The sequence below is a fragment of the Marmota marmota genome, unplaced genomic scaffold (genome assembly GCF_001458135.2).
Source record: "Marmota marmota marmota unplaced genomic scaffold, marMar, whole genome shotgun sequence".
NCBI lineage: Eukaryota > Metazoa > Chordata > Mammalia > Rodentia > Sciuridae > Marmota > Marmota marmota.
The window spans coordinates 23,425,930-23,436,636 of record NW_026000242.1 but is presented as its reverse complement, the minus strand read 5'-3'; positions in this window follow the sequence as shown (position 1 = coordinate 23,436,636).

Genomic DNA, 10,707 nt, shown 5'->3' with positions numbered 1-10,707 from the left:
TGATCAAGAGCCCGGGATTTGGGTGAAAGTAATTTATGAAAGAAAAAACATTTCTAGGAGAAATCAACTTGCATTAAGGAAAAAGGGGGACAGGAATAAGCCCATCAAAATTGTGATTTTAGGTGAAGCTGTACAGCCAGGGAATTCAAGTATAAAGTGTACCATAGAGTTTGTTTCTCATGTATGAAAATGAGGGACCACTTCTGTACCCAAACATTAGCCAGGCATTGTAATAATATCTTAATTATATACTTTTCCAGCTTTCCAAATGGCCAAATGGCCAAAACTGTTTTCCCGAAGAAGTTTGCATGTAGATAATAGTCTTTAGCAGAAAACACAAGAAACAGAAACGAACACCAGAAACTGATAAGCAAAGATATGGAGAAAGTGGATGAGAAATAATAGTGTACATTACAGGAAAGAGTTCAGGCAAGTCTGAGAAACAAATGAAATCTGAGGATTCCACTTTAGGGTATGCATCTGTGTCTCCAGTTTCCAAACTCTGTGCAGAATTCCTCATTCTCTGCCTGTAAAATATATCTCTCAGAATATGAAAAAAAAATATTGTTCATATGTTGTTTAGACTGCAGATGAATTTAATGCAGTTTAATTTTTTTAGACCCAAGACCAGCTATTCCAAGAACAGATTCATAGGACTCTTTTCTCAAATGCATATTTTGGATTGAGCTTCTTCAATTGGAGGTCAAAGAATAGGTGTAGGTGCCATTTGTAAGACCACATAAACTCCCCCAGAACTGATTAGAGTGTGGGAAAGCAGACTTTTTTTCCTACAAAAGAGGAGTGGTACTGGGAATTTGGTTTTCTTGTGTTCAGCTACACCACAAATATAAACCATATGAATTTGATAAGATGAATAGAACCTGGTTCTGCATAACTCCTCGTTGACACTTAATTTAGATGAAACATAATTAAAATGGCAATAAAGACTTTACTTTCAGAATAATATAGTAAATATAAATAGAGAAAAATGAAAATCTGAATCTTTATAATGCTCCAGGATAAGGAAGATAATTAAAATTGTTATTTTGTAATGATACACACGTGTATATACATGCCCTGAAGATATTAATATTTTCCAATTTGTCCATCATTTAGTATGAATTATTCTACTTTCCAGCACATGCAATGACTTGTTAAACAATTAGGCATGCTTGTTTGCATGCTTAATTATCAAGACAGATAATTTTAAAGGTTGATTTTTGGTTCTCATTAGAATGTAATGGCTCAAATTGCTTGTACTATAAGAAAATAAAGAATTGTTATTTCCACTCCAATGAAAACTAACCATTGCCTTTCAAGAGCATATGGATATTTTGTAATTATAAAATGTGAAAGAATGTGTAATTATTCTTGTGAAAGAATATTGTCACATTTCTGTGATAAATTCCTCTTGTACAGTTTTAATATTTGTAAAATTTGGAAGAGAGAACCCTTCTTTGAAAGTAAAATTGTTTAGTCTATATTGTTCTAAACAAAAGCCATCACTTAAACCATGCTGTGACAGTGATTGACAAATTGCCTTTAATAAATTACATCAATTGCAAAAATAGGAGTAAAATCAGAAATATACTTTGCAAAATGAAGAATGTTTTCATTATAATATTCTTCCCTATGGCACTAAAAAGAGAGCAAAACATCTCAACACTATAATATGAGACCTACAAATAATATATGGTATGCAATAGCTAGATTCTTTTATATGTATGTGTATATATATATATATATATATATATATATATATATATATATAAAATATGCAATAAATTAATAACATATCACCTATATTCTAACATGAATTTAAAAGAAGGAAATAATTCTTTATGGATAATTGTCTAAGTCTGTGGTTTTGTGCATTTCAGAAGTTTGATCAAAAAGCCAAGCATTTTTATGATCATGTTGATTATATAAAATATATGGAGGAAATTTCTTCTTGAAACACTGTTATGGTTCTTATGACACTGCTGTGGCTCCTTGGATTTGATGATCTGGACAGTTTATAGAAGTGCAATACTGGGCAATTATTTTGTAGGATATCCTTTGATTGAGATTTATGAGATATATTCTTCATATAATCAGATAAGTATCAAGTGTTTTGGAAGTATTTTTTGTGGTGTGATAGGTATTATGTGTAGTAAGTTCATGCAATTTTAATTTTCATCATATCATGGCATATCCAAAGTACCTCTATCAACATGATTTATTAGGTTGATGCTGTGACTCGGATTTGGGAAGAAAAAGTAGCTTTCCATGCTTCACTTTATTGAATGAGGTCACTGTGTCCAGCCCACCTCTGAGAAATAGAAAGTTATACTCTCCCTGAGAACAGAGTGTCTATATATATTATTTGAAAACCTTCTGCATGGCAGATTTGTTTCATTTCTCCCACTTATTCATTCAATCATTTATTTACATAAATTTGGACTTACAACATTATTTTATGTTTGTGTTATAATTTAACATTTCTCAATTTCTTTTGTTGCTCAAATTGTTCCAGTTTTGGCTGCTGGGATGTTTGCTAGCTGACTCCATTGTCCCTTAGGTCTTGCTCTTATCATTATGATATTTTTTTTCTCAGTGCTTTCTTACATTCTGATAATATAAGATAGTCCAATATCACATTTTGTATATTATGTCCTTTGATAGTTGACAGGGTTTTCATCTTGTTTTTACATAAACTTGGTTAATCTCAATATAAATCCCTGTAGAAAAGTTTTTCTTTCCCTCTTTTGGCTTAAGTATTTTCAATAAAGCAAGAATGAAAGAAATTAGTAAATAAATAAATTAAACATTGTGTATTTAAATACGTCTGATGACGTTTATCTGAACAGATCATGAAATAAGTTACTCTCCTGAGAGAGAAACACAAAAACTGCAAATTGTATAATTAAGCACTTATCTCTAAATTAGACATTCTCTCTCTACAAGAATAACTTATAGATTATTCCATAAGTGATACCAATCATTGTTGGAATATCACTCTTCACATGTCTAAGCATTCCTTTGAACTTATTGCTTTGCCACTGAAAGCTTTACAATCAAACTGTTTCAGTGCCTGGAGCCATGATCTTGGGAACTAAAAACTTAACCTTCTCTTTTATTCAATTCTGCAGCTAAAGGCATCTTTCAAAACTTTTATTGAAGTTGCCCATTTGCCTCTACCTCTTCCCTGTGGTGTCTTAAAGCAACAATAGTATTAGTTCCAATTCTCTGAAAGCTTTCTATGTGATAACCCTATGCTAAACATCTTATATACATACATTCTCTAGTTTAACCCTCCCTACAATTGTACATGACAAAAAAAATCAAAATTCCAGGTGAAGTAGTAAACTTATAAGTCTAAGAAGGGGTAGAATAATTTTATTTCCCTAATAATTGTACAATATTACCATTCATAGATCTCCAGATCAGAGATCCTGATGGTTTTTTAGGTGGCTCGAAAAATATATCAGAAAAAAATAACTTAATATTATATTAAAATATTCACACTTACATTTGGGGAATTGTTTATTATTTGTTTTTATTAATATAAAATGGACACAAAAGAAGACACATTATTTCTGGGAAACTGTTGTACAAATAACCATTTTTTTTTCCTAAGACAGAAACTCCTTTAGTGATAGTAACACAGATGTTACATAGGTTTTTAGTCAGAAAGAGATGGATTCAAATTTTGATTCAGCTCCCTTATATATGTAGGATCCTACATATATTATTTGAATTTCTTTGGCCTCAATTCATTGTCTTAGAAACAAGGAATATTATATATCAATATCAGAGTATTATCAGAAGAATTAAGTAAAATGATTTTATACAAATTCTAAAACTCCTCTTATCTGTAGTGAAAGTATCTGCTGAAGAACCTCACTAGAGACATTCTCAGAAAATTTCAAAATATATAATATTGATCTGTTTCACTTATGTATTGGCTATTTCTCTGCCATTCATGCAGATAGAGTTCATAAATGCAAGGTCATGCCTTACATCCTAAAAATCTGTTGGAATGATTTTCTAAATTCAATGAGGTAATATTTTTTCCAATGATATACAATAATTTTCAGTCCAGGAACTGACTAGCTACTCTCTCACACTTATCCTGGCTTCCTGTTCAAATCCCTACTAATTATTAGTATCCCAGTAGTAGTGGATTGCTTTTCTAAATCAAACCATAGGATTATTGTCAAGGGCTTAAGTGGGTGCATCCTTATATCAGATTTAGTCTTTGTTTGTTCATGTCTTCCAGAGACAACTTTCTGCGATTCTGCCTACCTCCTTCATTGGGAGTGGTTGTGGTTAGTGAATGGGGCTTCCCTGGTGAATGGGATCAGGAGCTGAGGACAGCATACATACATGCCTAGCTCTCTTCCATCCCATTGAAACATTTCTCCTTCTGTCTAAAGTTAGTTCCACTACTGGTGCTCAATACCATCAATCTCACCAATGTTCTCTCTCTTGTATCTATCATGTCATCTCTTTCCATTATTACCCTCACATTAACATTTAAACAAGTTTTCCCATTAATTAAAAAATAATAATTTGGGGTCCAGTGTGGTGGTGCATGCCTGTAATCCCAGCTGCCAGGAGGCTGAGGCAGAGGATCTCAAGTTCAAAGCCAGCCTCAGCAAAAGCGAGGCACTAAGGAACTCAGTGAGACCCCTGTCTCTAAATAAATACAAAATAGGGATGGGAACCTGGCCTACTGGACAAGTGGCCCTGATTTCAATCCCTGGTACCCCCACCCCCAAAAAGATACTTTGGTCATTTACCTTGCCTGAATTACTATTCTTTTTATAATTCACACCCAAATTTTGTGAAACTTGTCAGCACAGGATGCCAAGAATTTCTTACATACGTATCTCACCCAAATCCCTTGCAGTTGAACTTCATCAACATTATAGAAAAATCTAAGAAAGAACTTTACTTGTCATTTTTATGTTGCATTTGTTAGCATTTAAACTTTTGACCATGTGTCTTCCTAGAAGAGGTTATTTTTCAGCCTCCTGCTACTAAACATATTTATGGTACTACTTTCATCTTTTGGAGGTTCCCACTCTACTTTGTGTGCTGTTTTCCTCACTCAGAAACAGATTTTTCTCTTAAGAACCATGAGGGCTTTTACAGAGTGAAGAGAACTATCATGGAATGAACTATAACTAAACCTGCATTATCTCTAAGAAGATGCACTATCCATTTGATCTGAAGTGATATAGCAAATTATAGTTTAAAGTAAAATTCTCCATTTTGGTCATGAGTCCTCTTCTCCTAAAACACCTGCATTCACTTCTTGTACTGAAACTAGAATTACTGTCATAACTGTCTCATTGTATTATAGTTAATATAGAAACTATACCATTGAAATTGCATTTTATAGTACAGGCATAGGAACATTTTGTTTTTATTCCATTAAAATTTCAGTCAATTTTTTTCTTTTTATTTTACAACAGGATAATATGGTATGCTGGTTATACTTCCAAATGGGGGCAAAAGACAGAGAGATTTCATACAGACTTTAAAGTATGATAAAATTCTAAGGAAAATCAGTTTGTATGGCATATAGACGATGAATTGGAGGTTGGAAAAGAAAGTGAAAAAGACATAAAATGCAGAGATATATCAAAACTCTCATGACATTTTATAGAGATTGGAAAGGGGGATATCAATGGGAGAAGTAACTGAGGTATGTATTTTCATATTAAAATATATCTGTTATTTTATTAAATTCAAAGAATAAACTAAAATAGAATTTTAAATGAAAATGTTAATTAGATATATTTTAAACATAATTGTAATATTTAGAGAACTCCTTTAGTCTTATACATACATTTTAACAAAGTTAATTAATATTCCAGATGTAAATTCCAAATCTATGTCTCAGACACTAATAACTATATCCAATAAGGTAGTGTAACCAATAAAAAGAACAAGAACTTTCCTATTGTGAATTAAGCTGCTATAAACATTGATGTGGCTACATCACTGGGATATGGTAGTTTTAAGTCCTTTAGGTAAATAATGAGGAGTAAGATATCTGTGTCAAATGGTGGTTCTATTCCAAGTTTCTTGAGAAATCTTTATACTGCTTTCCAGAGTGGTGGTACCAATTTGCAGTCCCACCAGGAATGTATAGGTGTACTTTTTGCCCATATCCTCCCAACATTTATTGTAACTTGTATTCTTGATAATTTTCATTCTGACTGGAGTGAGATGGAATCTCAGTTTAGTTTAAATTTGCATTTCTCTAATTTCTAGAGATGTACTTTTAAAATATATATTTGTTAACCATTCATATTTCCTCCATGAAATGCCTGTTTATTTCCTTTGCCCATTTATTGATTGGGTTATTTTTTTATATCAAGTTTTTTGAATTCTGTATATATCTTAAAGATTAATGCTCTATTTGAGATGCATATGGTAAAGATTTTCCTCCATTCTGTAGGCTCGCTCTTTACGTTTTTTTACTATTTCTTTTGAGTGAAGAAGCTTTTTAGTTTGATATCATCCCATTTATTGATTTTTTATTTTACTTCTTGCACTTTAGGAATATTGTTGAAGAAGTCAACTCACAATAGTGAAGCTATGGAACCAATCTAGGTGCCCTTCATCAGATGAATGGATAAAAACAATGTGGCATATATACACAATGGAATATAACTGAGCCATAAAGACATGAAATTATGATATTTGCTAGTAAATGGGTGGAACCAGAGACTATCATGCTAAGTGAAATAAGCTAATCCCCCAAAAACAAAGGCTGAATGTTCTCTCTGATATGCAGATGCACACAAGGGGAGTGGGGAGGAAGACTAGAAGTTCATTGGATTCCCTTTAAAGATGAATAAAGGAAAGGGAGAAGGGATTAGATTAGGAAACACAGTATAATAAATCTGACATAAGTTCTCTATGCTCGTATATGAATATGTGGCTAGTGTAGCTCCACATTGTGTACAACTTAAAGAATGTGATCTTCATTAGACTATGTTATACTCCATGCATGTTATACTCCATGCATGTCAAAATACACTTTACTGTCATGTGTACCTAAAAATAACAAATAAAAAATGCACCCCCCCAAAAAAAGAGCAAGAACTTGTTCAGAAGATTTCTTGTAATTGTTAGCTATTTATTGAACACTGTATAATTTTTTTTATATGAGATTAAGTTGGAAATGCTGGTTCCATGCCTTTTTTGTTTGTTTGTTTGTTTGTTTTAAAAAATGCCATTTGCTTTTACACTTTTATTTTTTTTCTAGCCAACTTCACGTTAGGTGAATGATTAGTCCGACTGAATTTTCCCCACAAAACTCTCCATCTATATATCCTACAATGGAGGGCCAGTGAGACTTGAATATTTGGCAGTCTTTGTCTCCTATTACTTTGACCATTTAAAGGATATTCTCTACAAAATCAAAATCTAAGTTCTTATTTCAAATTACATTTTTGCAATGTAATGAATCTGATGTAGGTATATCCACCAGTTATGCTTGTAACATATGCCAGACTGTAAATAAGTTCTAAAATTAGAATTAATATTTATTGATATCTAGTATACTGTAGATGCAATAGTCGATTAAGAATCAAAAATCCCATGACAAATTTTAGGATCTGAGGCTAAGCAGAAATTTTAATAATTGCAAATAAATGATTTTTTGTTTTTATTTAAAAATTTGTGTTCTTTTCATTACAACAGGATGTTTTTAATACTCAAACACTGGTTGTAAAATGTAACATAACTGTCACCAGAAAAGACCTGTAAATATTATAAAATGGAAATGAAAGAGCCCTTGCTTTAGTATTAGGTTCTACATTCGCTAACAACATATTTGCTAGTTATTTAACCTTTCTTATTGCAATATCCCTTTCCTCTCATCTTAAAGACTGATTATTAAAATACTGTTAGTAAATCTTTTCTTAGTTGATCAGATAGTAGAAACTACAGGATTTGGGGAGTAGATGGTCTCTGTCACAACAACTATAATATCATTGAGGAAGAGGCAGCCATAGGTAATAATTATATCTAAACAATTTGGTTTGGCTCTGTTAAGACTCTATTTGCAAGAACAGTTTGTGGGGAAGATTTGGCCTATACTTCATAGTTTCTACCCTGTTTTGAATAATTAAATTGGAATAAATTACATATAATTTGCTATTTGTATTCTTGATAATTTCTTTGGAATTTCTTTATCTTTTTTTTTCTTCTAAAGAAATGTAAACAATGGCATTTTATTTCTTTATTTTTTATTTCTTTATCTTTTTTTTCTTCTAAAGAAATGTGAAAAATGGCATGCTTTTTAGGTATATCAACATGACAAATTTCAGGACAGAGTGAATATGTAGAGTACACTTGTACTGTTGAAGGCTCCACATAAAAATGATTCATCAGATCTCTGTGTGTGTTTAAATTTTGAATTTTCCATTTATGATTTTTTGAAATCATAGAAAGATTGTACCTTTTCTTAACCAGGTATCTTTAACAATTAGGAATGAATTGTGACAGTTTTAAAACAAGTCTGTACATTCTGTGCCATTACTCTGGAGAAGTGTGGTCTATGTCTCCACCTGCCTCTGAACCAGCTTTTTATGATTCACTTTTTAATTAATAGAAAGGGGACTCATTCTATTAATTAAATGGGACCCACTGCTATGTGTCTTCCAAGGATAGGTCAGAACAAGCTTCCACTTGTGCTTCTCTCATTGTGCTAGCAGAAGACAAACCACATGTAAGTTCAAAATCTCAGGATTTACAGGTAGTCAGTTCAGTCAACAACCTTGGCTATGCCAATGGCTTGCCTCAACTACCTGCCATGTCCATGAACTAAATTTGGTTGATGATTTAAGATTTAACTGAGTGTAGTTCCAGCTGTTCTATGACTTAAACTGCATGAAAAACTCTAAATGAGGGCTAACCAGAAGAATCCTTCCAATAGTTTTTGTTCACATAGTTGTGAACAAAATAAAATGATTGTTATTTTACAATACTTAATTTTTTTCATGGAGTAGAAGTAACCAGAAAAGATATAATGAAAGTAATATCACCTTTTATGATTGTTACAAAGCTTAAATCATTAACAAATATAAAACTACTCAGCATAATGACTGAATGAGAATTGCAAAGACTGAGCACTTATGCAAACAAATGTTAACTATTATTAACATACTAGTCAATTTCTGTTTTGTACTAGAATGGAAAGTAGCAGGTTATTTAATGAACTGTAGAAAGAATCTTAGTCACTAAAATACCAAGTTAAGTATGCAATGGAATGCATTATCTATCAGACACAGTGTCTAAGACCAACAATATTTTCAGGGACAGAAAAAATTCGTAATTTTAACTTATTGTAAAAGAAGAAGAAATATTAGTTTATTTATATTCCTTTTTATACCAAAGGAATATAACATTATTCTTAATATTTTGCTAAGTAGGGAGAGGTATGTGAAAGCAAAAATTCTTGGAGTCCATGTAAGTTATAACATGGCTACAAATATACAGGGATTAATCTACTTTACAATTTATCGTACCCTATTAAAACTTCTAGATCTGATTTTACCCTGTAATTCTTGCTTATGAGCCTAAATTTTTTCTTTGAGTGCTCATCTGCCTATCTGAGTTCAGTTTCCCACTAAGCTAAACTTGTATGACAGCAACTCAATAAATGCAGGCTAAACTGAAATTCCTGTTGGTTAAAAGTGAAAGACAGAAAATTGGAAATGAAACCACCATTAGACGCAGCTGTCCCACTCCTTGGTTTATACCCAAAGGACTTAAAAAGAGCATACTACAGTAATGCAGCCACGTCAATATTTATATCAGCTCAATTCACAATAGCTAAAATATGGAACCAACTAGGTGTCCTTCAATAGATAATTGAATAAAGAAAATGTAGTAAATACACTCAATGGAATATTACTTAGCTTTAAAGAAAGTGAAATTATGGCATTAAGTAAATGGATGGAGTTGGAGAATATCATGCTAAGTGAAATAAGCCAACACTAAACCAAAGGCCGAATGTTTTCTCTAATATGTGGATGCTAATTATAAAGTGGGTGAACCTAGAGAAGAATAGCATTACCTTAGATTAGGTAGAGGTAAGTGATGAGAGGAGAGGGGAGGGGATGTGGGGATAGGAAAGATAGTAGAATGAAACAGACATTATTACTGTATGTATATATGTGACTACATGACCAGTATGATTCTACAACATGTACATTCAAAAAAAATGAGAAATTATATCCCATCTATTTATGGTATATCAAAGTGCATAAATGCATTCTACTGTTGTGTGTAACAAATTAAAACAAACAAACAAATAAATAAATAAATAAATAGAGAAGAATGAATCTTAGGAGGAACTTTCAGGTTGAATAATATATGATTGTTAAAGACATGGCTCTCTTTTGGGTTTCTTATCCATTATCTTCTTAATTTTGTGCGTAGAGTCAACTACACTCAAAATAGTATAATGTCAAAAGTTGTAAAGTTGGGTGATCACAAAAGTTTGCTCTAGTTTTACATCTTTTTATTATCTCAGTTCCATTTGCACATGGAAAGATACCAATTTTGAAAGTTATATTTTAAGTTGGCAAAATATATCTAGACGATTGCATATATGTTCAGTCTACAATTTACATGAAAACAGTTCTCTCTCGTTCTGTTGACATTGTATGTTGCATCAGTATTTACGAAAGTTACAGC